The 25,667-nt window shown below is 38.2% G+C and overlaps 1 long non-coding RNA gene and 2 pseudogenes across 1 annotated transcript; 2 read left to right on the top strand and 1 right to left on the bottom strand.

Annotated features, from left to right (window-relative positions):
* LOC139039911 (large ribosomal subunit protein uL15m-like) overlaps positions 1-25,667 on the top strand; it is a 65,612-nt pseudogene that overhangs the window by 32,001 nt on the left and 7,944 nt on the right.
* Positions 2,282-25,507, bottom strand: LOC139039912 (uncharacterized). The gene is made up of 2 exons (XR_011493266.1): positions 25,258-25,507; positions 2,282-12,601 (listed from the first exon to the last, which is right to left on the bottom strand). It is a non-coding gene; the product is annotated as an uncharacterized lncRNA (long non-coding RNA).
* On the top strand, positions 14,946-23,107 carry LOC123283951 (ligand-dependent nuclear receptor corepressor-like protein pseudogene; annotated as a pseudogene).

Raw genomic sequence — 25,667 nt, 5'->3', positions numbered from 1 at the left:
ATCAAATTTATTCCTAGAAAATCCATGTTTACGTTATTGAAAATGGTACTTTAAATTTCAGTTTGACCATTTATTGCTAGACATAGAAATGTAACTAATTTTTGCATATTGACCTCGTATCTGCAATCTTGCTATACTCACTTAAAAGTTCTAGTAGCTTTTATTTGTAGATTCCTCAGGGTTTTCTTAGACAATTATGCACTTGAAAATAAACACAGTTTTACTTCTTTTCCAATCTGCATGTTTGATTTTTTTCTTTTGCCTTACGGTACTGTTTAGGACCTCCAATAGAAGTGGTAGGTAAACATTGTTGCTTCATTCCAGATCTTAGGGTAAAAGCATTCAGTCGTGCATCCTGAAATATAAGGTCAACTGTAGGGTTTTTGTAGATACTCTTTATCAGGTGGAAAGAATTCCCTTTTATTCCTTGCTGGCTGAGAGTTATTGTACTGAATGAATCTTTGTGCATCGAATGTTTTTATATATATATTAAAATGATTATTTTTTCTTTAGTTTGTTAATATGATAAACTATATTAATTGACTTTAACATTAAGTCAACTTTGCATTCCTGGGTTAAACCCCACTTGGTCATGATATATTTTGTTTTTTCACTCAATTCATGATAAGTTGTTTGTTCAAAAATTGTGAAGAATTTTTCCATCTATTTTCATGAGGGATATTGGTTTATAGTTCTTTTTTCTTGTAATGTCTTTATCTGGTTTTGGTATCAGGATAATGTTGGCTTCATAAAGTGAGTTGGACGGTATTCCTTCCCCTTTAAAAGTCTGGAAGATTTTGCGTAGAACTGGTATACTCCCTCCTGGGATGTTTGGAAGAAGGTGGGGGGGAATAGGGAAATGCTTGTCAAAGGGTACAAACTTGTAGTTATAAGACAAATAACCTTTGGGTCCTATTGTACAGCATAGTGATTATAGTTAATAATACTGTATTGTATACTTGAAGTTTTTTAAGAGAGTAGTTTTGTTTGAGGAAGATTAGCTCTGAGCTAGCATCTGCCACCAATCTTCCTCTTTTTGCTGAGGAAGATTGGCCCTTAGCTAACATATGTGCCCATCTTCCTCTACTTTACATGTGGGACGCCTGCCACAGCATGGCTTGATAAGTGGTTCCCATGTCCGTGCCCAGGATCCGAACCGGTGAACCCTGGGCCGCTAAAGCAGAGCACGCAAACTTAACTGCTATGCCACTGGGCCAGCCCCAAGACAGCAGATCTGAAGTGTTCTCACCACACACAACAAAAAAGTAACTATGATGGATGTGTTAGTTAACTTGACTGTAATAATCATTTCACAATTTATATGTATATCAACTGTGTGCATTGTACACCTTAAGTACATGCAATTTTTATTGTCAATTATACTTCTGTAAAGTTCGGAAAAAAACGTTTAGTAGAATTCAGCCATAAAGTCATCTAGGCCTGAAGTGGAAATCAATTTCCTTAGTAGGCATAAAGCTAGTTATGTTCTTTATATCTTTTTATTAAGGGTAAAAAAACAGCTTTATTGAGATATAATTTACATACCATACCACTCGCCCATTACAAGTGTACAATTCAGTGGGTTTTGATATATTACATTATTGATTTTTTAAAATTGTGGTAAAATATATTCAACATAAAATTTGTCATTTTAACCATTTTTAAGTGTACAATTCAGTAGCACTAATTCCATTCAAAATGTTGTGCAGCCTTCACCACTGTTTTCAAAACTTTTTCATCACCGCCAACAGAAAGTCTGTAATTGTTAAGCAATAAGTCTCCACCCTACCCTCTCTCTAACCCCTGGTTATGTCTACTCTACTTTCTATTTCTATGAATTTGCCTATTCTAGATACTTCATATAAGTGGATTCATACAGTATTTGTCCATTTGCATGGCTTATTTCATTTAGCATAATGTTTTCAGTGTTCATCCATGCTGTGTCATGTATCAGATCTTTATTCCTTTTTATCATTGAATAATATACCTTTGTACATATGCACTACATTTTGCTTATCCTTTCATCTGTGGATGGACACTTGGATTGTTTTCACCTTTTGGTTTTAGTGAATAATGCTTCAGTGAACATTGACATAAAAATATCTGTTTGAGTCCCTGCTTTGAACTCCTTTGGATATATACTTTCAGCTTTCAACATCTGACCATGATGCGTCTTGGTGTAGCCCTCCTTTCATTTATCCGACTTCGAGTTTGTTGAGCTTCAGGGATATATATTGTTTTTATCATATTTGGGAAGTTTTCGATCACTACATAGGCAATATTTTTCTGCTCTTTTCTCTCTCTCCTCTCCTTCTGTTACTTCCATTACACATAGGTTGGTGTGCCTAATGGTGTTCCACAATTCTCTAAGGCTCTGTTCATTTTTCCTCATTCTTTTTTCTCTCTGCTCCTCAGATTGCATAATCTCCATCAGTCTGTGTTTAAGTTTTCTGGTTTGTCCATCTTTCGGTTCAGATTTATTGTTGGGCTCCTTTAGTGAGTGATTGTCCAGCCACACCCTTGATGTTCTCTCCAGAACAGATTTTCTCATTTTTTTGTAATGTAGATAGGTTGAGAACTTTCAAATCTTCAGTTTTGGTTTCTTTTTCTAACTTGCACCTCAAAACTCTTCCAGCCTCCACCCATTCCCCAGTTCTAAAGCCACTTCCACAATTTTAAGTATCTGTTACAGCAGCACCCTACATCCTGGTACCAAAATCTGTATTAGTTTGCTAGGGCTACCTTAACAAATTACCACAGACTGGGGGCCTTAAACTACAGAAATTAATTTTTTCACAGTTCTGGAGGTGAGGAGTCCAAGATCAAGTTGTGGGCAGAGCTGTTTCTTCTGAGGCCTCTCTCCTTGTTTTGTAGGTTACTGTCTTCTCCCTGTGTCTTCACGAGGTCTTGCCTTTAGACGAGTCTTTGTCCAAATTTCTTCTTCTTGTTTGGACGCCAGTCATCTTGGATTAGAGCCCATCCTAATGACCTCATTTTAGCTTAATTACCTCATTAAAGACCTTTTCTCCAAATACAATCACATTGTGAGGTACTGGGAGTTAGGACTTGAACATACGAATTTTTCAGGAACACACTTCAGCCCGTGACATACTTCCTGGTATGGAACCTGCATCCTGTCAGCAAGCTGGGGTGTGGGTGCTCAGGGCCCAGTGTTTTCAACCTGCTCCTACCTGTGGTAGAGTTCCACCTTCCAAGTAGGGGCTACTTGGGGTAACAGAGCCCCAGTCCTCTTGGCTACATTTGCCTGGAATAGAACTTCTGCAACATGAAGCTGAGAACGTTAGAGACTCCAGCAGCCTGCTCTCCCAGGGAGAAACTCTCACCCTAGACTGCGAGCTAAGAGGAGAGAGAGGGTCTCATTTTCTTGTAAAGCTAGATCACTCCGACTTGTAGGAGGGGTGGAGGTAGGAGTGGGACATGGCTCAAATGGCACAGACTTGCTGTTTTTACCCAGATTTACTAGATTCTCCTGAATAAATGTTTTTTAATTTGCTGTATGCCATTAGGACAATTTCCAGAAAATTTAAATTTAAAAATAATAATGATTTTTACCATTTTTTTTTTTTTGAGGAAGATTATCCCTGAGCTAACATCTGCTGCCAGTCCTCCTCTTTTTTTGCTGAGGAAGACTGGCCCTGAGCTAACATCTGTGCCCATCTTGCTCTACTTTATATGTGGGATGCCTACCACAGCATGGCTTGCCAAGTGGTGCCATGTCCACACCCAGGATCCGAAGCGGCGAACCCCGGGCCGCCAAAGTGCAATGTGCGAACTTAACCACTGTGCCACAGGCTGGCTCCAATTTTGATCATTTAAATGATCGTTTCATGGGGAAATGTTCTGCCGAGCTCCTTATACCACCATTCTGGAAGTCCTGTCTCTATTACTTCTTGAGTCAACTTGGCTAGTTTGTGTCTTTCAAGGAATTTGTCTATTCAATCTAAGTCATTAGTTTGTTGGCGTAAAATTGTCTACTCTATTCCCGTATCACTTTTAATGTTTGAAGGTTCTGTAGTGATGTCTTCTCTCTCTTTCCTGATATTATTTATTTGTGTGTTTTCTCTTTTTTATCCTTATAGGACTTGCTTGAGATTTGTCAATTTATTGATCTCAGACAAATCGTTTTTGGTTTAATTGGTTTTCTCTCCTTTTTGGTTGTTTTTTATTTTTATTGATTTCTTTTATTTACTTTTTTCCTACTTATTTGGGTTTATTTTGGTCTTCTTTTTCTGGCTTCTTAAGCTTTAACCATAGTTTTGAGAATTTTCTTCTCTTCTAATATGAGTTTTTAATGCTATAAATTTTCCTCTAAGAACTGCCTGGCTATACCCCACAAATTTTGATATGTCATGCTTTCATTTCCATTCTATTCAAAATATTTTAAAATTTCTTCTGGGATTTGTTCTTTGATGCATGAGGTATTTAGAAATACGTTTAGATTCCATATATATGCGGATTTTTCAGTTATCTTTTTTTTTTTTAAGATTTTATTTTTTTCCTTTTTCTCCCCAAAGCCCCCTGGTACATAGTTGTATATTCTTCGTTGTGGGTCCTTCTAGTTGTGGCGTGTGGGACGCTGCCTCAGCGTGGTTTGATGAGCAGTGCCATGTCCGCGCCCAGGATTCAAACCAACGAAACACTGGGCCGCCTGCAGCGGAGTGCGCGATGTTAACCACTCGGCCACGGGGCCAGCCCCTCAGTTCTCTTTCAAATACTGTTTTCTCTGAGTTTGAAAATTTTTGTAATTGAGGTCACATTGGTTTTTAATATTGTGTAAATTTCAGGTGTACATCATTATATTTCAGCTTCTGTATAAGTTACATCATGTCCACCACCAAAAGTCTAGTTTCCATCTGTCACCATATATATGTGCCCCTTTACCCCTTTTGGCCTTCCCCCACCCTCTTCTCCTTTGGTAACCACCAATCTGTTCTCTGTTTCTGTGTGTGTGTTTGTTTGTTTGTTTATATTCCACATGAGTGAAATCATACAGTATTTGTCCTTCTCTGTCTAACATTTCACTTAGCATAATACCCTCAAGGTCCATCCATGTTGTTGCAAATGGCACAATTCCGTCTTTTTTATGTCTGGGTAGGATTCCATTGTGTACATATACCACACCTTTATCCATCATCTGTTGATGGGCACTTAGGTTGCTTCCCGGTTGTGGCTATTGTGAATAATGCTGCAATGAACATAGGGGTACATGTATCTTTTCAAATTAGTGTTTTCGTCTTCTTTGGATATCTACCCCGAAGTGGAATAGCTGGATTGTATGGTAGTTCTATTCTTAATATTTTGAGAAATCCCCATAGTGTTTTCCGTAGCGGCTGTAGCAGTTTGCATTCCCACGAGCAGTATATGAGGCTCCCCTTTTCTCCACATCCTCTGCAACTCTTGTTATTTTGTGTCATTTTAGTAATAGCCATTCCGATGGATGTGAGGTGATATCTCATTGTAGCTTTGGTTTGCATTTCTCTAATTATCAGTGATGTTGAACATCTTTTCTTTTCTTTCCTTTTTGGAGAAGATTAGCCCTGAGCTAACTTCTGCTGCCAATCCTCCTTTTTTTGCTGAGGAAGACTGGCCCTGAGCTAACATCCGTGCCCATCTTCCTCTATTTTATGTGGGATGCCTGCCACAGCCTGGCTTGAGAAGCATTGTGTAGGTCTGCCCCCGGGATGTGAACTGGAGACCCCCAGGTTGCCAAAGTGGAAGGTGTGAACTTAACTGCTGTGCCAACGGGCCGTCCCCTGAACATCTTTTCATGTGCCTGTTGGCCATCTGTAAATCTTCTTTGGAAAAATGTCTGTTCATATCCTCTGCCCATTTTTTGATTGGATTGTTTGTTTTGTTGTTGTTGAGTTGTGTGAGTTCTTTATATATTTTGGAAATTAACCCCTTATTGGATATATGACTTGCAAATACTTTCTCCTAGTTGGTGGGTTGTCTTTTCATTTTGTTGATGGGGAAGACTTTTAGTTTGATGTAGTCCCGTTTGTTAATTTTTTTCTTTGTTTCCAGTGCCTGAGGAGACATGGTATTCAAAAAGATACTGCTAAGACTAATGTTGAAGAGCATACTGCCTATGTTTTCAGCTAGGAGTATTATGGTTTCATGTCTTACATTCATCTCTTTAATCCATTTTGAGTTGATTTTTGTGTATGGTGTAAGATAATAGTCTACTTTCATTCTTTTGCCTGTGGCTGTCCAGTTTTCCCAACACCATTTATTGAAGAGACTTTCCTTTCTCTATTGTCTGTACCTAGCTCCTTTGTCGAAAATTAGCTGTCCGTAAATGTGTGGTTTTATTTCTGGACTCTCAGTTCTGTTCCATCGAGCTGTGTGTGTGTTTTGTACCAGTACCATGCTGTTGTGATTACTGTAGTTTTGTAGTATGTTTTGAATTCAGAGATTGTGATACCTCCAGCTTTGTTGGTTTTTCTCGAGATTGCTTTGGCTTGTTGTTAGTTTCTAATGTAATACCATTGTGGCCAGAAAGCATACTTTTTATTATTTGAATTCTTTTACATTTATTGAGACTTTCTTTACGGCCAATCTTACAGTCTATCTTGGTCAGTGATCCAGTTGTATTTGGGGAAAATGTTAGGTAGAATGTTGGTTGATAGAGTTATTCAAGTCTTCCTTTACTGATTTTTCTGTCTATTTCATTTGTCATTTATTGAGAGAAGGGTATTGACATCTATAATAGTGGCTATAATTGTGGATTGGTGCAGTTCTTTTAATTTTATCATTTTCTGTTTTATGTATCTTGAAGTTCTGTCATTAGGTGAATATGTATTTAGTGTTGTTCTTCTTTTCCATACAATTTGACAGTCTCTACCTTTTCGTGACAGTCTCTATCTTTTCATGTTTCAAAAATCTCTACCTTTTGATTTTTTTTACAGCATTCACAGTTAAAATGATTACTGGTTGTTGTGATTAAAGTGGTCAAATGCACCATTGTGCTATTTATTCATTCTCTCTCTTATTTGTGATCTCTTTGTATTTTTTTTCTACCTTCTTTTAGAAGGCAGAAAATTTTACATTTTCTAATTCCATTTAATCTCCTTTATTCACTTGTTAGGAATAAGTCAATATTCTTTTCATATTATCTGTACTCTTTGTTTTCTTTATTTTATAAGTTGTTTTAGGGTTTATATTAGACATCTTTCACTTATTATGCTCTACCTTCTGATCATATTATTATCCTTCATGTATAGTATAAGCTCATTACAATAGTTTACTTTGATTTCACCTTTCCTAGATTTTAGGTTATTGTGGATATACATTTTATTTCTACATATATTAGTAACCCCACATGCATTGTTACATTTTTGTTTTAACCGGTCAGTAATGTTTTAAAGATATTTAAAAATTAGGGAAAAGTGTATTTTGTATTTACTCACAAACTTTCCGTTTCCAGTGCTCTTTATTTCCTTGTGTATATCCAGATTTATAGTTGGTATCATTTTTCTTCTGTCTGGAGGATTTTCTTTAATATTTATTATAATGCTGGGCTGCTGGTGATGAATTTTAGCTTTGATATGTCTGAAATAGTATTTATTTCATTTTCATTTCTGAAATGTATGTTTACTGCATATAGAATTCTGGGCAACCATTATTTTTCTTTCAGCTCTTTAAAGGTGTTGCTCCGTTGTCTTCTGGCTTTCATTCAATCCAGTGAGAAGTCTGCTGTAATTCTCATTTTTCTTCTGTACACGTGTCTTTTTTTGGGCTGCTTTTAAGTTTTTTCCTTATCACTGATTTTAAGCAGTACGATTATGATGTGCATTGGTGTAGTTTTCTTTGTTTCTTCTGCTTGGGGTTCATTGAGCTTCTTGGAAATATGAGTTTATGGTTTTCATTAAATTTGGAAAAATTTCATCCGTAAGTCCTTCAAAATTTTTTGTCCTATCCCTCTCCTCCTTTTTGGGAGTGCAGTTATATCTGTATTAGGGCACATGATGTTTTTCTATAGCTCACTGATATTTGTCTTTTTCCAATCTTTCCTCTCTCTCATTTTAGATGATTTCTGTTGTCTTTAAGTTCATTAATCTTCTTCTACAGTGTCTAACCTGTTGATAATTTTAACCATACTATTTTTCTTCTCAGACATTGTATTTTCACTTCTAGATGTTTATTTGTGGTTTGTTTTGTTTGTTTCCTTTTAGATTAACAAAGGTTCTTTTACCATGCTAAAAATATAAAATATACCATCTTAACCATGTATGAGTGTAGCACAATTCAGTAGTGTTAAGTAAATTCATATTGCTGAGGAATAGATTTCTTTTACATCTTCCATATCTCCTTAAAATGCTCATCTTTCATCCTTTTTGAACATATGAACTATATTTATACTAAGTGTTTAAACATTCTTGCCAACTATTTCTGTCATCTCTGGGTCTGTTCATATTGATTGATTTTTCTTTTCATTTTAGGTCTTATTTTCCTGTCTCTTGCATATCTGGTAATTTTTTTTTGTCAAGTGCCACATATTGTGAATTTTATTTTCTTAGTTGTTGGAGTTTCTGTATTTTTTTTCTAAAATATTTTCAGGCTTTGTTTTGAGATTCAGTTAAGCCATTTGTAATCAACTCTGCCATTTTGAGGCTTGCTTTCTTGCTTTCTTAGGTGGGTCCAGTACAACTTTTAGTATAGGACTAATTTGGTCCCAACACTGCTGTGATACCCTTTTGAGAATGTCCTTGTATTAGGAGGTTTTTTTTATTTGGCTAGTGGGAATATAGAGTATTACCAGCCCTGTGTGAGTTCTGGGATGGCTAGCTTGAATCTTTCTCATGGTCTTTCACTGGCCTTGAGTAGTTTCCTCACACACCTGCATTGATCAGTACTCATTTGGAGCTCTTCCTGTGCAGATCTGTCTTCTCTCATACTTCATCCCATATACGCTCATAAGATTTCCTTGTATGAACTCTGTATCTTTAGCTCCTGGAACCAGCAGGCTCCGTTTGGGTACTTCCTGCCTGCACATAGCCTAAAAATTCTCTCCAGGCTGTAAGCTGGGGCAATAATATGGCTCACATCTTTTGTTTCATTTCTCTCAGAGATCATTATCTTTCACTGACTGTTGTCTAATATCTGGACACCACTGTATGTTTTGTCCGGTTTCTTAGTTGTGTGTGGTGGGAGGATAAGTCTTGTTGTTTTCTTTTTCATCCAGTTGTTTTCCCCCGTCATTGCTAGAACCCCAAATCTCAAAAATACTGCATCTTGATAGCAGATACATACAGATGTAGTAAAACTACAAAGAAAAGCACAAGAAGGATAAATTCTCAATTCAGAATAGTGGTTACTTCTGGGGAAGCTGGGAGAAAGAGGAATGTGATTAGGTATAAAAAGAGACCTATAGGGGGCCAGCCCCATGGCCGAGTGGTTAAGTTCATGCTCTCCACTTCCACGGCCTGGGGTTCGCTGGTTCGGATCCGGGGCATAGACCTACACGCCGCTCATCAAGCCATGCTGTGGCAGCCTCCCACATAGAAGAACTAGAATGACTTATAACTAGGATATAGAACTATGTACTGGGGCTTTGGGGAGAAAAAAAAGAGGAAGGTTGGCAACAGATGTTAGCTCAGGGCCAATCTTCCTCACCAAAAAGCGTGCAAAAACAAGACCTATGACTATTTTTATAATATTTTATTTCATAAGCGGGGTATTGGGCACATAGGTATTTGGCTTAGTGTTAGTCACATTTAATATCAGTCCTGAAATATTTCACAATTGAAAGATTTCAAACAGAACAAAGGATTAAGTTTTTTAAAAAGACAAACTGGAAATACTAGAAGAAAAAGCAGGTATATCTTAGTGGTGTCTATAACCTTGATTGAACCTTTTACTCCCTCTACAAATGGATGTATAATATGTAAGAAATAGTCTTCAAATTAATATTATCAATCATTCATAAAAAACATTGAGCCGGTCTTGTGCCCATTTCTTTGATTTTTGCTCTGAGAAGTTGATATGGAGAATATATGTATTTCCAGACTGTTCTTGACTTTTAGAAAAGTTTAAGGCAACTTGACTGAAGTGAGCCAACTAGAATCCTGAGTAGGGAGAATGAGGTCACATTCTGTGGATTCATTCTTCCAGGTCTGCAAAACAGTAAGAAACCATTTCTTCAGTACTAGAGGGATCAGATAGCAGCAAGACTCGGAAAGCTTCGCCAAACTGTCTTCTGTTTCTACCATATGCCTCCCAGAGGAACCAGAACTAGCAATTCTAATGGCCTTGCACAGTTGTAGGAGAACTCCTGCCACTACCATGCATGTATCTATGACTTTCTCTCCTTTATATTTTCCCCTGTGAACATGAAGGACTATAGTAGTAGTTAATTATGTTTTCCGAATATTTCTGATTCTCTGCCTTCCAGGACATGGTAGGACTGCAATTCCCAGATTCTTGGTTTGGGTGGGGTCATGTGAATAGTTCTGGTTAATAAAGTATAGGTGGAAGAAATGTGTGTCACTTACAGACTAGAGCTTTTCATTGCTGGTGTGAGGCCCTTCAGAATCTTACTTCCTTTTGTCACAGCAACCTGCAAGTTTCAGTTTGGTGGCTGCTCTCTCAGCCTGGGTCCGGGAATTAGATAAAAACTAGAGTTCCCAGATGATCCTTGATGAGATTATGATATAATCAAGAAATAAACCTTTGCTTAGAAAGTGCTAAAAATTCCTTTGTATCATTCAGTTCAAATGTCCCTTCAGAGAGGCAATCCTTGACCACACAGTCTAAAACCCACCACAAATATCAGTTGCTGTCCAGCACAATCCCCTGTTTAATTGTCTTCATAGTACTCTTTACTTTCAGAAATGGTTTTATTTATCTGCACTTCTTTATTCTATTCCCCACCCCCTGCCCAAAAAAGCCCCCAGAATACTCCATGAGAATAGAAGACTTGCCTGTTTCATTCACTGCAGTATTCCCAGCACTTTGACGATAGAGAGACATGAAAGAATCAGATTAGCCTAATTTTTATAGGCCATGGTAAGTGCAACGTGAAGTCACTGAAGGGTAATGAGACTCTGACTACTTTTGGAGAATGGACTGGAAGCGGGCAACAGTGGAAGTGAAAGTAGATCAGTCAGTAAACTCTAGCATTGTTCTAGGCAAGATAAAGGGGGGTTGAACAAGTATGGTGTTTGTAGATCAAAAAGATAGGTCTTGTTTATGTGGGAATTAGGGAAGAGAAGCATCAAGAAGACTCTTAGGTTGCTGGCTTTAATAACTAGATAAATGGAGGTGCCATTTAATGAGATGGGGAATATAAGGGAAGAGCACTTTGGGGGGACTGTGGCAGAGAGTTAGATATCTAGAATTTCCTTCTGACTATGTTATGAAGACATCCTAGTCAAGATATCAATTAAACAGCTAGATACTGTCCATGAAAATAATCCATAACCAATCTATAAACGAAAATTTGGGTGAATTTGTTCTGAGCTGAAATCTGAGGACCATGGCCCGGGGCCTTTCTTCCCACAGGAAGAAAAGGCACCAAAGAAGTGAGGTGTACAGAGTGGTTATATATCCCCAAGCAGGACGTTTCACATATGATTGAAATGTCCCTCCCACAATAGTCACAAGATTGCCCTGTCAGCACAGCACTTGATGGACACAGCAGGTAGTAGGCCTGCTATCTCAGAGGGCCTAGCAGGAGGCAAGTCTGTTGTCTCGAGCTGGGCAGTCACAGGTGAGCACAGCAATCAGTTTCTAGCCTAAGGAAAGACGCTTAAGCCTTAAGGAGATGCCAACTTTGGGAGAGGGAGGGAAGTTGCACCTTTATCTCAAGGGCCTTTGTTCTTGCCATAGGGAATATCTAAAGCAGATATACAATGCATGCTCAACAGCCACGGTCAGGCCCTTTTGGAAAGACAAGGTCAGGCCGAATTAGGTTTACACCAAATGGCTTCCTCATATTCTCCAATATATCCTATTGCTTGCCATTTTTATTTGTCAATACAAACAAGTTGAACTCAGATTTGGGATGCAGATATAAACCTGAGAATTTATAAACCATTTAAGATCACCTGTGTTGGGGAAGTGGGAGAATTCCCCCCCTTTTCCTTAAGGTTCTTATGGCTGGTCAAATAATTTAAAAGGCAGGTTAGCAGGAGAAAAATCAAACAAAGTTTAATAGCATGTATACATGGGAGAAACTCAGGAGAAACAGTAACTCAGTCATCTGGCTGAGGCTGCCTGTTTAAATTTCTTCAGCTACAGACAAGGAGGATGTTGGGGGTAGTGATTTGGAGCTTCAAAGGGGAGGAAGGCAACTCCTGGAAATGGAAAAGCAAATGTTTGGTAAATAGAACTTTGATAAGAATGGGCTTAGCAAGGATCCTCCCAGTCTACCAGATACCCAGAGTTATCCAAGGTGATGGCTTGTCCTGGGGACTGGCCTTTATTTTAAATTTCTTTTAGTCAGTTGGGGAGAAGGTGGAATGTTCTTCCTGAGTCTTCTGAGCCTTTATTTTCTTCAGCTTGAAATAATCCACATACTAGAGTGGTGCATCTTGCGGGGGGCGGGGTGGGGGGGTGGTCATGCCCTGAACCCCATCACCTGCATAGGAAAAATAGATTTCAACATTTAGGGGTTAGATAGTATAAGAGGAGCCACTAAAAGTGAGAGAAGCATGGGCTATCCAGAAACCCAACAAGAAAAGTATTTCAAGGAGCAAGTGCTCAACTGCTTTGAATGCTGCTAAGAACTCATTTAAGAGAACAGAGAATTTATATTTTTTTCAGCTTTATTGAGGTATAATTAACATTAAAAAATTGTACATATTTAATGTATACATTGTGATGAAGTTGGACAATATGCTTACACCCATGATACTGTGGGGACCTGGAATTGGCCACCCCAGGATGTGTCTCTTTGGCATCAGGATTATTTGAGGCTGATTGCTTTTGATAAACTGGGACAGGGAAGGAGGAATGGAACTTGCCCTTTGTTAGGACACGTTTACATTTGTAAGGTTTAAATCTCTATCTGTAAAAGGTGCCTCCCTCTCTGTACCAGGAAGAAGAAAGGCGATGACCTACTCTCCAAAAACTCTTAATCAATACCAAAGGCAAGGACTTAAAATCTGCATTTTATTGTGCTAGTCTGGTAACCTCCTGTAACTGACTTCCCTCCCCCTCCCAACGTTGGCATCTCCTTAAAGATTAAGCATCTTTCTTTAGGCTGGGAACAGATTGCAGCGCTCATCTGTGACCCCCCACCCAGCCCGAGGCAACACACTTGCCACCCTGCGGCGCTCACTGAGACAGCAGACCTATCTGCCGTTTCCATCAAGCGCTGTGCTGACAGAGCAGCCTCGTGACTATTGTAAAAGGGACATTTCGATCACATGGGAAACACCCCGTTTGGGGGTATATAACAACTGTGTGCACCCCACTTCTTCGGTGCCCTTTCTTCCTTCGGGAAGAAAGGCCCCGGGCCACGGTTCCTCATAAAGCTTTAATTTTCTCTTGCTATTCTGTCTCATGTGAATTTAATTCGTTCTCCAGCTAGACGAACCCCCATTTGGGGAGAGGAAATGTCCTCCTCCCCTACAATACCATCACCACAATCCTGGTAATAAATATATCCATCACCTCCCAAAGGTTTCTTACGTCCCTTTGCTTTTGTGTGTGTGTGTGTGTGTGTGGGAAGAACATTTAACATAAGACTTATCCTCTTAAGTTTATAATGTTGTAGATCTCTAGAACTTATGTATCCTGCATAACTAAAACTTTATGCTGAACAACAACTCTCCATTTTCCCCACTCCCGTCCCCTGCTTGTCTAAGTTTGACTATTTTAGATACCTCCTATAGGAGAAATCATGCTATATTTGTCATTCTGTGACTGACTTGTTTCAGTTAGCATAATATCTTTTTTTTTATTGAGTTAATGATAGGTTACAATCTTGTGTGATTTCAGTTGTACATCAATGTTTGTCATTCGTGTTGTAGGTGCACCATTTCACCCTTTGTGCCTGCCCCCCACCCCACCTTTCCCCTGGTAGCCACTAATCCGTTCTCTTTGTCCACATTTTTAAATTCCTCATATGAGTGGAGTCATACAGAGATTATCCTTCTCTAACTGGCTTATTTCACTTAACATAATTCCTGTTGTTGCAAATGGGATGATTTTGTTCTGTTTTGCAGCTGAGGAGTATTCCATTGTATATATATACCACAACTTCTTTATCCATTCATCTGTTGATGGGCACTTAGGTTGCTTCCATGTCTTGGCTATTGTAAATAATGCTGCAGTGAACATTGGGGTGCATAGGACTTTTGGGATTGCTGACTTCAAGCTCTTTGGATAGATACCCAGTAGTGGAATGGCTGGATCGTATGGTAGTTCTATTTTTAGTTTTGTGAGGAATCTCCATACTGTTTTCCATAGTGGCTGCAGTAGTTTGCATTCCCACCAGCAGTGTATGAGGGTTCCGTTCTCTCCACAACCTCTCCAACATTTGTTACTATTAGCTTTAGATATTTTTGTCATTCTAATGGGTGTAAGGTGATATCTCAGTGTAGTTTTCATTTGCATTTTCCTGATGATCAGCGATGATGAGCGTCTTTTCATGTGCCTATTAGCCATCTGTATATCTTCTTTGGAGAAATGTCTGTTCATGTCTCCAGCCCATTTTTTGATCGGGTTGTTTGATTTTTTGTTGTTGAGTTGTGAGAGTTCCTTATATATCATGGATATCAAGCCTTTGTTAGATATATGACTTGCAAATATTTTTTCCCAGTTAGTGGGTTTTCTTTTTGTTTCAATCCTGTTTTCATTTGCCTTGAAGAAGCTCTTTAGTCTGATGAAGTCCCATTTGTTTACTCTTTCTATTGTTTCCCTTCTCTGAGAAGACATGGTGTCCGAAAAGATCCTTTTAATACTGAGAGTGTACTGCCTACGTTTTCTTCTAGAAGCCTTATGGTTTCAGGTCTCACCTTTAGGTCTTTGATCCATTTTGAGTTTATTTTAGTGAATGGTGAAAAAGAATGGTCAGTTTCCATTCTTTTACATGTGGCTTTCCAGTTTTCCCAGCACCATTTTTGGAAAAGACTTTCTTTTCTCCATTGTATGCACTCAGCTCCTTTGTCGAAGATAAGCTGTCCATAGATGTGTGGTTTTATTTCTGGGTTTTCAATTCTATTCCATTGATCTGTTCACCTGTTTTTGTACCAGTACCATGCTGTTTTGATTACTGTAGCTTTGTAGTAAGTTTTGAAGTCAGGGATTGTGATGCCTCCCGTTTTGTTCTTTTTTCTCAGGATTGCTTTAGCAATTCTGGGTCTTTTGTGGCCCCATATAAATTTTAGGATTCTTTGTTCTAATTCTGTAAAGAATGTCATTGGGATTCTGATGAGATAGCGTTGAATCTGTAGATTGCTTTAGGTAGAACGGACATTTTAACTATGTTTATTCTTCCAATCCATGTACATGGAATGTCTTTCCATCTCCTCATGTCGTCATCTAATTCTCTCAGAAAGGGCTTGCAATTCATTATATAGGTCCTTCACTTCCTTGGTTAAATTTACCCCGAGGTATTTTATTCTTTTTGTTGCGATTGTGAATGGTATTCAGTTAGCATAATATCTTCCGGGTCCATCTATGCTTTTACAAATGGTAGTATTTCCTTAATTTTTAAGTTTGAATAATGTTTAATTGTGTGTATATCCCACATTTCCCTCATTTTCTTTATCCACTTGTCTGTTGATGGACATTTGAGTTGTTTCTATATCTTGACTATTGTGAATAATGCTGCAATAAATGTGGGAGTGTAGATATCTCTTCACAATCCTAATTTCAAGTCTTTGCATATATACCCAGGAGTAGAATTGCAGGATCATGTGGTAGCCTATTTTAATGTGGTTGTTTTTGGTGAGGAAGATTGAGCCTGAGCTAACACACCTGTTGCCAATCTTCCTCTTTTTGCTTGAGGAAGATTGTCGCTGAGCTAACATCTGTGCTAATCTTCCTCTACTGTATGTGGGATGCTTTCACAGCGTGGCTTGACGAATGGTGCTAGGTCCATGCCCAGGACCTGAACCTCCGAACCCCAGCTCGCCAAAGTGGAGCACACGAACTTAACCACTATGCCATCGGGTTGGCCCCAGTCTTCCTCTACTTTTTGTACGTGGGATGCCACCACAGAGTGGCTTGATGAATGGTGTGTCGGCCCACACCTGGGATCTGAACCCATGAAACCCCAGCCGCCAAAGTGGAGCGAATGAACTTCACCACTATACCACCAGGCCAGCCTCTATTTTTAATTTTTCTTTTTTTTTGAGGAAGACTGGCCCTAAGCTAACATCTGCTGCCAATCTTCCCCTTTGTGCTTGAGGAAGAGTGGCCTTGAACTAACATCTGTGCCAATCTCCCTCTATTTTATATGTGGGTTGCTACCACAGCATGGCTTGACAAGCGGTGAATGTCTGCACCCAGGATCTGAACCTGCAAACCTGGGCTGCAGAAGCGGAGAGAGCTGAATTTAACCACTACACCACCGGGCCAGCCCCTACTTTTAATTTTTTGAGGAACCTCCATACTGTTTTCCATAGTGGCTGCACCATTTTGCATTCCCACCAACAGTGTACGAGGGTTCCAGTTTCTCCACATCCTTGCCAACACTTGCCATTTTCTGTTTTTTGGTAATAGTCATCCTAACATTTGTGGGTGATATCTCAATTGTGATTTTGATTTGCATTTCTTATCAGATTTGGCAATATGGAGGTTATTCATAGGAAAACATATGAATCAAAGAGGAGGAAAAGAGAGTCCACGTAGAACTCTCAAGAAGTTTTGCTATGAAAGCAAGCAGAGAAATAGGCTCAGCTAGAGGGATTACGGGGTAAAGAAAAGTGGTGTTTTGTCTTTGTTTTTTTAAGATGAGCGATATTACAACATTTTTTATGATGAAGAGACCATCCAGCCTGAGGAGAGATTGATGATGCAGTAAAGAGAGGGGATACGGAAAACAACTAAACCCCTAACTAGGTGGCAGACGTAGGAGTCCAGATCGCAGCTGGAAAGACTGAACATTAACAGAGGAAAAGCCACTTCCTTCTCTTTACTATGATGCAGAAGATAAATGCAGTTGTAGGAAGGATTGTACATTTCGTGGTGGGATGTGGGAGAAATTCCCTATCTCGTGACTTTTTTCTGAAGTATAAAGGAAAATCATTGGCCAAGAGAGAACATACAAAATAGTCATCGCGGAGAGCGAAAAAGTAAGTTTCCTAAAACCCTGGAAAAGGATGACCGGCTTAAGGTTTGTGATCATGAATTTAAAGAAAGCTTGTCAGCCTGAAAGCCAGTTCTTTGTGGCCAGGAAAGAGGGCAATAATGAAAAGTGTTCTAGAGAGAGCAAATACAGTAATTGTTGTAGCTTCTTATTTACCCTAAATGATCACTTAAAGTGTATAAGTACATTATAATCTATAACAATGTTAAAGAAAATATATAGCTAACAGAAGTTGGCAAGTAGAAGGAGCAAAGAAGTGTGAGAGGTTAGGTGTGTAAGTATCTTCATCTCGCACAGAGTGAGGAGCTAATGTATAATTTTGACAGTTGAAAATCCAAAAAACAGATGTTTGAAGTACTTACCTTATTTAAATTATACGGTTTATCATAAAATAACTAAAATACTAAGAGGAAATAGTTTAAATTTAATCTAAATCCTCACCTGTCATAAGATAAGTGAATCCACAATGTCAAAAATTGATAAAACAATTAGTGATTGAGATCCTTTAATTTATAAATATGGAGGCAGTCCCCGGAAGAAATAAAAAAAAAAAGTGAAAAGTAATTACCTGTGGAGAACTTTTGTTCCTCATTATTATTTTGTATGACTTGATTTTTTTCATAACAAATGTATGCGTTAGTATACTTTAATAAAATTAAAACAGAAACTATTTAGCTGTGAATGAAGGCCTTGAAGTCAGGGCCAAGCTTTGATACAACTGGGTAGGTTTTGTCGAGGTGACATTTATTTCCAGCCCCTTCCCGTGCCCTCTGATTGGCTCTCTCGGAATTGGTTTTCTCCCAGTATCAAAGGGATTCACTGCCCTCCTGCCCCTGGCTTCCTCCTGCCTTCACTGAGGAAAAGCACATCTCTGGTTGTTTTCTGCTCCTCAACTTTGATCATTACAAAATGAGTCTATTCTTGGTCTCATTCTTAAAATGATTTGTTTTTGGCGCTCCGGGGCTCGCGCCCCTGCCTCGTGCCTGCGCCGCTCGTATGTAAATGAGGGCGCGTGACGCGGGACGCGGATGGACAAGGGAAGAGAGAGAGTGGCCGCTGCCCTCGCCGCCCGGTGCCGGAGCCCTCGGTGCGCGGCGGAGAGGAGAGGATGCCGGCGGGAACTCGACTCTTGGCGCCACCGTCTCATGCACTGTGTAGGTTTTGAGAGTATTTTAGAAGGGCTTTATGGACCACGGCTACGAAGAGACCTGAGTTTATTTGAAGGATTGTCTACCATCTCTTGATTCTTCACAGTCAACACCAACAGAGGAACTATCATCTCAGGGCCAGTCCAACACTGAAAGACTGAATGCCAAGCAGAAAATTACCTAAATGCACTCTTTCGAAAGAAAGACCTTCCTCAGAACTGTGATCCTAACATTCCCCTAGTTGCTCAGGAATTAATGAAAAAGATGATACGTCAGTTTGCAATTGAGTATATTTCAAAAAGTGGTAAAATTCAAGAGAATAGAAATGGTTCAATTGGACCAAGTCTAATATGTAAAAGTATTCAAATGAATCAAGCAGAAAACTCCCTTCAGGAAGAACAGGAAGGCCCCTTAGACCTCACTGTGAATCGAATGCAAGAACAAAATACTCAGCAAGGGGATGGAGTGTTAGATCTCTCTACAAAGAAAACCAGCATAAAATCTGAAGAGTCGTCCATATGCGATCCTTCTGAAAATTCAATGGCTGGGAGACTACAGAGAAACAGAGAGGACTATGTGGAAAGAAGTGCTGAGTTTGCAGATGGTTTGCTCTCAAAAGCTTTGAAAGACATTCAGTCTGGAGCACTGGACAGAAATAAAGCAGGCATACCTCAAAAAACTTTACTTCTCCACTTAGAAGCCTTACCAGCAGGGAAGCCTGCATCTTTTAAAAACAAAACTCGAGATTTCAATGATAGTTACTCATATAAAGACAGTGAAGAAACTTGTGCAGTGCTGCAAAAAGTAGCCCTGTGGGCAAGAGCTCAAGCAGAGCGCACAGAAAAAAGTAAACTCAATCTACTTGAAACCTCAGGATTAAGATTCCCAACAGCTTCCAGTTACCTCCATCAGTTAACTCTACAGAAGATGGTTGCTCAATTTAAAGAAAAAAATGAAAGCCTACAATATGAAACTTCACATCCTACTGTACAGTTAAAAATTCCTCAACTACGAGTAAGTTCTGTTTCAAAACCACAACCTGATGGTCCTGGTCTGCTGGATGTTATGTATCAAGTTTCCAAAACCTCTCCAGTCCTAGAAGGATCAGCTCTCCAAAAACTGAAAAATATACTCCCTAAACAGAAGAAAATAGAATGTTCTGGGCCCGTAACTCACTCAAGTCTTGACTCTTACTTTCTACACGGGGACCTCTCTCCTTTGTGTCTTAATTCTAAAAATGGAACACTTGATGGAACCTCTGAAAATACTGAAGATGGAGTGGATCGAAAAGATAATAAGCAGCCCAGGAAAAACCGTGGCCGTTATCGGCAGTATGATCATGAAATAATGGAAGAGGCTATTGCAATGGTAATGAGTGGAAAAATGAGTGCTTCCAAAGCACAAGGAATTTATGGGGTACCTCAGGGCACTTTAGAATACAAGGTAGAAGAAAGATCTGGAACACTGAAGACTCCTCCTCCGAAGAAACTCCGAGTACCAGACACTGGGTTATATAGTATGACAGATTCAGGGACTGGCAGCTGCAAAAACAGCAGCAAGCCTGTGTAGATTACTTGTTAGGAAAGTGTTTGTACGTGTGTGTTTGTGTGTTTGTGTGTGTGTGTGTGCACAGGTGTGTGTTTGTGTGTCTGTATACACACACGTGGGAATTACAGATGCTCACTCTGACAGGAGACATGAAAGTTTGCAGTTCAAAAACCACTTACCTGCCTTTTGAAACAAAGTTTTATTCAGGGTTTTCACTGTGGACAGAATTATATCGTTGCTTACTTAATTCTGATAGTTTGTATTTAATCCTTGTATAAATAGGTGAAAAAGATTCAGGTTTTCTTTAGTAGTCAATAGCATAAAGCGTTGTGGGAAAACAAGTAATTGTCAAGTGAAACATTTTTATAGGTGAAAGACCACCCCAGCCATTCAGTTAAACCATCTTATAATGGAAATATGCTATTAATAGTTTTTAAACATTTTTACCTAACATACTTACAGTTACTGTAAGTACGTCAAACAACCAATCAGAGTTTAAATACGCAGCTATCTCCATACTAAGAAAAATTAATATATACAGTATTAGGACACTACAGTGCATTCTATGAATATAGAATATGAATATGAAATGCACTCAAGTGCATCCACCAGGAATAGACAAGAAAACCTTAAATGATATGTATAATGAAATTTAATATTTATCATTTAATAGTTGTTTTAGCAGGAAGTTGGGGTTTATAAGGTATACACTTTTTGAAAAAAACTGACACATTGTTAACCCCAGGAGCTATAAAATCCTTTAATATAAGATGGAATACTAAGAACAAAAAGTAATTTAAATTTAATTATTAAAATAATTTAATTTTGTTTTTCATTTGAAAAATAAGCTAATGTGTAAGATTAGAAAAGAAAGTTGGAATGCAACTTAGAGCATGTTTATAATGTGCACAGACAAAGCTTGAGAATGATCATTTTGGTTTAAATGTGCTGGTTGGTTGATGTTATGACTACTTTAAGTTTTAAGGATTGTGATAGACTCCTATTATTGAAAAACCTCAGTGTAACTTTAATGTATTTCCTGCTGTGACATTTCAAAACATTTTCAGTTTATCAAAATGAATTACAGATGTCATTTTGGTGAGCGATACATTATCATTTTGCTAATAACCAAATTTGCAGTTTGTTCAGGGTCTTAAATAGATTTACAAATATTTAACACTGAAGCTGTTTTGAACTTTCAGTAATGTAAACTCTACTAATTGGGCAGTTAGAAGCTGGGCAGTGCATTTTAACTTTTACTAGCCTCATAAAAGAGACCAGTAATTTTTATATAGCAGTTTTAAAATGTGGTTCAGAGTATCCATGTTGGATTTATGGAGTATGCCGTTTTAGTGGTAAAATGTTATAAAGCATGTGCCTCCATATAAAGATTGGGGATTTGCTTCATATGTTCACACTTCTCCGAGTGCCCCTTTGCTCTGTTAAAAGTCAGGTTCTGATCATTTTTCTAAGCCAGTTTTCCTAAGTCCAAAAGGAATACTTAAAGCTGAATTTAAAAAATAAGTGCACCTTGTCAAATACTTGTGTTTTTACACTTGTGTTTGTGTGTATCTAATAATCACATATACATGTAATACTAAAGAGATTTTCAGCTATTACATTGAAAAACTGCTTACATATGTATAAGGAAACTGAAGAGAGGAAAATACACAACCAAGTAGATATTTGGTCTCTTCGATCCATACTGAACCCTCTTCAGCAATTAATGTTACCTGCATGCTAGGGTATGAATCCTCTCGCTCTTTTTTTTTCCCCCCCCAAGAAAGTATACATAATAGATTGCAAAACAGCAGATGTCAGGGTCATCTTTCTTTTTAAAGAATTAAGCCATATTTTGTGAGGGCCAGAACTTGGATGATTTAATGTATTTCCCCTCCCCGCCCCCCGCGCCCCCAGTGAAAAGCAAAGTTAATGTGTCAACACAATTTTATTGACCTCTTTATACAGAATTTTACTTGCAAAAATTTGGGGGCTTGAAGGCATTACATAATATTTATATTGTATTGAGCTTTTTTATTCCTCACACTATATTTACATTAATAAATTGATTGAGAAGTTTATAGTAAAGGGATACTTACAGAACACTTTTATATCATTTAAAAGATGACCTGACCAAAAACTTGACAGGATTCATAAAATCAGGGATCATTTTGCTATTGACTTCACAGTGCTCAGTAGTTTTATAGGTAATATTATAGTTAATTTGCAGCGTTTTAGTACTTGTATTATTTATTTTTGGTCAGAAATAGTAAATTAAATATTTTTTGATAGTTTGTAGGTAATGATGAACTCCTAACTTTTAAAAGAAACAAAATGTTTCTAGTTATTGAGTTCCCTTTTGATTATACAAACTTGGAAAGGCAGGGAAATTTATGGGTTCCTCTTCCCCCCCAGTGATTCCATTAAGATATTCTCTATGTTAAACTTTCAAAGTACTTTATAAATTTAGTTACCAGTTATTACTTATTAATTATTTTCTGAAAAATCCAGTTTCAGCAGACTTTTAATGAAGGTGAAAGCAACCATTATGTGCTTTGTACTTATTTGAATGTTCCTCAAGTATTTTATATTTTAAAAAAAGAAAAAAAAAGAAGGCAAAGGAAAAACAGTGCCTCTGTTTTTAGAAAACTCCTGCTCAGTAAAGTTGTTTAAACCATTTCTGGTAGCTAATGATAATTTTATATTGTATACTAACTTTAGTGAGACTGATTTTTTTAGTTGTTTACAGTACAAATACTTGTATTTGTTTTTTAATGGCAGTATTTCCATTGTCGCAGTAATTTAGTAAAACTCTGGCTGCCTTGATTTTGACAGATTTTGTTAATATAAACTGATTGTTAGGCAATTAGTTATATTTATGCATAAATCAATTGCTCTATAATTCATGAATTATTTATTACAGTATTTTCTAATGAATTCATGTATCTGTCTTGTGTTGTGAATGTACTGTAATTCTCTTCCTACTTTGTGTTGTTATATATCTAAATCTGATTGTATGAATTTTAATTGTTCAGTTAACGTGTTTCTAGGTTGTAATTTGTAGTAAAGCTCTTCAATGCTTTTGCACTTAAATTTAAAAAATAAATAAATAAATAAAAAATAAAAATGATTTGGTTTTGGCTCATGGTAAAGATCACTAATAATCTAATAACTGAAATTCCCTTCCTCCTCCTGTTCCCATCCCTGCCAAATATTATTTAATGTGTGATCTCATTTAGGGAGATTAGATGGGAGAGTTTTATATGCATGTTTTTGTTTTTTAATCTCAGAAACAGAGGGTTAAATTGATCAGATGCTTCACTTCACGGTGTATTAGTATTATGGTTCATACCAAGTACCTCATGTGATAAATTTATCCCCTTTTATTTTCATCCCCCTCTCTCATTCTCTACCCACCTTGAGAATTTTAACTCTAAATAATGAGCTCAAAAGAATTCATCTCTGTTGGCAGACTGTTAAGGCACTGGGATAGGTAGGGGAAAATTATTTGGGAGTGTGTGAGAAAGAGGCCTTCCCAAGGAACTTCAAATTACACCATCTTTACAGGGCTTGTTTTATTCTTTTTACATAATGATTCAGTAGTCACTATCAACTGGGACTGGAATTAGGATGGACTTTAAATCTCTCGTTGAGATGTTTTCTTATGGCAAGGTCTCATTAACATCATTTAAACAGAGTGTAGCACAACACCCCCAGCAGGTGGGTGCTTAATAAGTATTATCATGCAATGACAATGATGCTGTAAAACTATAGGCTTCAGGTAAGGGTTGATGACTTATTCACCACACACCTTAACCTACATTCTTAAAACACAGATGAAACTCATTAAATTATTTTGACAGTTTTATATGCTTCATCAACATGTTGGATATGGGATAAACAAACGGCCTACAGTTAACTACAAACAATTATTTCCACTATTATTAACGGATGTTCACCAATAACATTATATAATCTACACAACAAAGAGCATCTACTTGCAAGAAATGCAGCACATTGTTTTTTATTTCCTGTATCTCATCTATTCAATACACATTTTTTCCATGAGAAACATTATTGGTGTTAACACTCATCCGAAAGTTCATTACTTAATGCAAACGATTTTCTAGGTAGAGAAAAAAATTGTATATATTTCTGTAGATTAGGGCACGTTTTGCAACATATTTTGTAATTTTCCTCTCAGAAGTATGAAAATTCTAAAGAAAAGATTATGAAATATATTGAAGTAAAACCTCTTAAAGGCAGGAACTAGCTTTTTTTTTTTTCAGTATTTTGTACTTCTAAATAGAGTCTGGACTTTATCTTCACATTGTTTTATAGAACTCATATATCTGTATTTTTCTTGAATTTGCATTATTAGGTCCACAAGACACGTACTTTTTTTTTTTAACTTTTATAAAATACTCCATTTGGGAAAGTCTGTCCTACTAGATTTCAAACAACGTGGGAGCAAGATCTTGTTTGACTTCATCCACGTATATTTTTCAGTAACAAGTTTCAGTGTCTTGCTCATAAATATTGCTTAAATAAAGCATGAATGCAAATTTTTCTTTCTGTAGTATTTTATACTTGTTTTAAAATAAGTTGAAAAGGGTTTAATTAAACATAGAAGTAGCTCCCCTCCAAAAATTTCTCTCCTTCACTATTTGTGATCACTAAGAGGAACCAGAAAGAACAACTCCCCAGCGAGACAAGTGAAATATAAAAAGAGTAAGAGAAAGAAAAAGAAAGGAACCTTGTCTTCTATACCACATTCACTTAAGACAAAAATAGGGAAGCTATTTTTTAGCTTGAAAATAATGTTATGTATTCTATGCTACAGATATTCAATTTTATATCCTAGGAAACACTACTGTTCTACTAGGAGGCAGTGTAAGTGTGAGTCCTGGCTCTGCCGCTTGTTGTGAGACCTTGGTTAAGCTACCCGACCTTGCCAACCCTTACCGTCCCGGTCCGTAAAAGGTAGTAGCATCTACCTCCACAAGCGATTGATCGAATAAGGCTGACAACACAGCGATGACACGTGCCAAGCGCTCCTATGGCACCTGTCATCACGAGCAGCAGCTCAGTGAAGTTCGTTATCTCAGCGACTCGGTGGGTCAATGCAGTACACGTAGAAGCACACTGATGGGAGTGCGTAGGTTGAATTTCATTACACAGGTTAGTATTAGCCAGGCATTTTACTAGCTGGACTCTGAGTATTGTTTAATCTCACTGTGTTTAATTAGCCAAATTCAAAATTAGTAATTCTGCGCTCACGTTATCTCATTCTCCACGGCGCGGTCAGAGAAGACACTGCCTCTTGAGGATCGCAGACTGCAGCGTTTGCTGTGGCGGAAGAGAACACCGGACGTTCAAGCCCGGGCTCAAGCCACGATCTCTCAAACCATGAAGACATCCGCAGCGAATTTACCAAAAAAAAAAAAGGCAGAGCAACACCGACATGTCAATCTTCTAAAGCTTCCGAAGCCGCTGCCGGAGTCCAGGGCGCTGGCGCGCTCGCGGCACTGCGACAGGGGCGGGGCCGCAGCCGTAAAGCAGCGTCCCAGACCACGTGGGTCCAGGGCTCGGGACCTGCTCCGGACCCTGCCCCGGGTTAGCCTGGCCAACTTAAAGCCGAATCCGGGCTCCAGGAAACTGGTAAGTGGCTGGTGGCGTTGCGGGCAAGC

Source organism: Equus asinus, chromosome 12 (assembly GCF_041296235.1).
Source record: "Equus asinus isolate D_3611 breed Donkey chromosome 12, EquAss-T2T_v2, whole genome shotgun sequence".
In the NCBI taxonomy this organism is placed as follows: domain Eukaryota; kingdom Metazoa; phylum Chordata; class Mammalia; order Perissodactyla; family Equidae; genus Equus; species Equus asinus.
The sequence above is the reverse complement of the archived record's forward strand: the minus strand, read 5'-3'. Positions and strand labels throughout refer to the sequence as shown.